A 3524-nucleotide genomic window follows, 5' to 3' on the forward strand; every position below is an offset into this window, starting at 1 on the left:
CTCAAAAAAAAAAAGAAAAAAAAAAAAAAACTGATAAACCTCAAAAAAAAAAAAAAGATTGTTACATAGTATTTTCGTGTATATATTTTGCTTTTTTTTTTGACCATTATAAAAAGTGTATTATGGTTTATATTGTCTTCTGAGGTTTCACTCTTTATTCAGCAGTAAGTTGCCAACATTCCTGATGCATATAGCTATAGTTCACTCATTTTCTTCCTGCTAGTCAGTTGCGTGAATATAACACAAGGTATTTATCCATTTTCAGAGAGAGCTTGAAAATGTTTGCTTATAGTTTTTTGTTCTCACAAACAGTGCTTCCATAAATTCATATATATGTGTCCTGAGGCTCATGTGTAGGAGTTTCTCTTAGTAACTTCCTTGGACTGGCATTTCTGAATTACAACCTAAGCGAAAGGAGAATTTTACTAGATGATGCTCTGTTGTTTCCTAAAATGGTTGTACACATTTCACTTCCCTCGTCTTATCGGAACAATTTCATAAAACAACATCGTCTTTAATACTTATATTGTTAGGTTCTTTAGTTTTTTCAGCCTAGTGAGTATAAAATGGCATGTCTCATTACGGTCCTGATTTGTTTTTCCCCCATTACCAAGAAAGTTGAACACTTCTTATGTTGATTGGTCAATGTATATCTCCTGTGAAATATCAGTGCATAGTATGTTCATTTTTCATTTTTGGGTAGAGTGAAGTTCCCAACCATAATTGTGCATTTATTTCTCCTTTCAACTGTTTTTGGATCATGTATTTTGAGGCTCTGGTGTTTGGCATTTTCAGATTTAGGATTATTTTGTCTTCATGGTCCCATAGTCTTCTCTTCGTCTTGTGATGCCCCTCTTTGTGTCATGTCATTTTCTTTGGTCTGTAGTTAGCTATCTGATACTAATATTACCATTTTTGTTTGCTTTTTTCTTTATCATATTTACTATAGTCAAATTAACTACTCTTTTCATTTATTAATGCTTTATATCTTGTTTAGGAAATCTTTTTCAAAAGATATTCATTTTTATTATATACTAAATGTTTTTAATGTTTGGCTTCTGACAGTTAAATCTTTTTTTTTTTTTTTTTTTTTTTTGAGATGGAGTTTCACTCTTGTTACCCAGGCTGGAGTGCAATGGCGCGATCTCGGCTCACCGCAACCTCCGCCTCCTGGGTTCAAGCAATTCTCCTGCCTCAGCCTCCTGAGTAGCTGGGACTACAGGCACGCGCCACCATGCCCAGCTAATTTTTTGTATTTTTAGTAGAGACAGGGTTTCACCGTGTTGACCAGGATGGTCTCGATCTCTTGACCTCGTGATCCACCCACCTTGGCCTCCCAAAGTGCTGGGATTACAGGCTTGAGCCACCGCGCCCAGCCGCGACAGTTAAATCTTAATCAGTCCGGAGGTAATTCTGTATGTGGTATGAGGTAAGAATATTATTTCATTTTTTCTTATGTGGCAAATAATTTTTCTAGATCCATTTATTGAATGGCTCCTCCTTTTCCCGGTGGCCGTCTCTGCTGCTTCTATCATATATCAAAGTTACATATATACATTTCTGAGTTCTCTATTTCATTTTTCCCTTTCACCGTTTGTCTTAAATCTGTGCCTAATCACACTGCCTGAATGCATATAATTTCATCATAGTATTAATTCCTAATAGGGTAAGTCCCCTGCTTTATTCTTCAGAGTTATCCTGGTCTCCATATCAGCTGACTGATTACCATCCATAGTCAGCTTATCAATATCTATGAAAAACCCTATTGGGACTTTAGGAAGAATTGACACCTTTATATTCATTAATCTCTTTTCATATAGATTTTCTTTAATGTGTTAAGTTTTATAACTTTCTTCATGTAGATCTTACCTATTTTCTGTATGTTTGCTTAATCTTTATTCAGACACGGTGAACTCATTATGTTCATCCAGCTGCTTCTCACCCTCCACCCTCCTCACTTTTACACAAGTGAGAATCCTGAGAATCTGTTTCGCCTGTCTGCCTTTCCATCTTCAACTCCATCATTGTCTCATCCCATTCACATTATTCGGCAATCAGCATTCTCTCAAGACTCTCAACCCTTGTACATTCTGTTTTCATCTGCTGAAGTTTCCCTCCTAATTACTCTGAGAACTCCTACTCTGCATTTGTTTTTCTTGTTATTTTTTTTGTTTTTTGTTTTTGAGATGGAGTTTGCTCTTGTTACCCAGGCTGGAGTGCAATGGCGTGATCTCGGCTCACCACAGCCTCCGCCTCCTGGGTTCAGGCAATTCTCCTGCCTCAGCCTCCTGAGTGGCTGGGATTACAGGCATGTGCCACCATGTCCAGCTAATTTTTTGTATTTTTAGTAGAGACGGGGTTTCACCATGTTGACCAGGTTGGTCTCGATCTCCCTGGTCGAGACCTCCCAAAGTGCTGGGATTACAGGCTTGAGCCACCGCGCCCGGCCTTTCTTGTTTTTTTTTTTTGAGACAGAGTCTCACTCTGTTGCCCAGGCTGGAGTGCAGTGGCACTATCTCGGCTCACTGCAACCTCCGCCCCCTGGGTTCAAGCAATTCTCCTCCCTCAGCCTCCTGAGTAGCTGGGATTACAGGTGTGTGCCACCACACCCAGCTAATGTTTGTATTTTTTAGTAGAGACGGGGTTTCACCATGCTGGTCAGGCAAGTCTCAAACTCCTGACCTCAAACACCCACCTTGGCCTCCCAAAGTGCTGGGATTACAGCCGTGAGCCACCATGCCCTGCCCTACTCTCCTTTTTCTTTCTTTTTTTTTTTTTTTTTTGAGACGGAGTGTCGCTCTTGTTACCCAGGCTGGAGTGCAATGGCGCGATCTCGGCTCACCGCAACCTCCGCCTCCTGGGCTCAGGCAATTCTCCTGCCTCAGCCTCCTGAGTAGCTGGGATTACAGGCACGCGCCACCACGCCCAGCTAGTTTTTTGTATTTTTAGTAGAGACGGGGTTTCACCATGTCGACCAGGATGGTCTCGAACTCTCGACCTCGTGATCCACCCGCCTCGGCCTCCCAAAGTGCTGGGATTACAGGCTTGAGCCACCGCGCCCGGCCCCTACTCTCCTTTTTAAAGAAAGCTGACATAGCACCTTTTTTTGGTGCTGTGATCCAAGAGATCTACTGATCCCTCTCTGTCTCTCATCTGGGCCATGTTAAGTTTACCTTCCCTGCATTGTCATAGTGCCCCACAAGACTGCCTCTGTCAGAGCGTATTTATCACACACATTGTAATTACTAGTCTGCACACTCCCCCTCATTTGAAAGAGTGAGGAACAGCCTCCATTACAGATTCTTTGTCCCCTGCCCTTGCTTTTCCTTCTGGGTTTCCTTTTAAAATGTCAAGAGTCCAAGAATTAGGAAAGAAATTACAAGCCTGGATTTGAGAGATGTAAAAAATGCAGTAGGTATCAGAGACAGTTTTCACCTTCATTCTTCTGCTAAAGTGGTGATTTTGTTTGTTCTGTGTTGACATCACTAATGTTCTTTTATTCTTTAATATTGGATTTCCTTCAG

At 41.1% G+C, this 3524-nt stretch overlaps 1 protein-coding gene across 3 annotated transcripts in view; it reads left to right on the forward strand.

Annotated features, from left to right (window-relative positions):
• LOC101030889 (uncharacterized) overlaps positions 1 to 3524 on the forward strand; it is a 59238-nt gene that overhangs the window by 30127 nt on the left and 25587 nt on the right. The gene's annotated exons all lie outside the window — the stretch shown is intronic.

The sequence above is a fragment of the Saimiri boliviensis genome, chromosome 14, assembly GCF_048565385.1.
Source record: "Saimiri boliviensis isolate mSaiBol1 chromosome 14, mSaiBol1.pri, whole genome shotgun sequence".
Classification (NCBI taxonomy): domain Eukaryota; kingdom Metazoa; phylum Chordata; class Mammalia; order Primates; family Cebidae; genus Saimiri; species Saimiri boliviensis.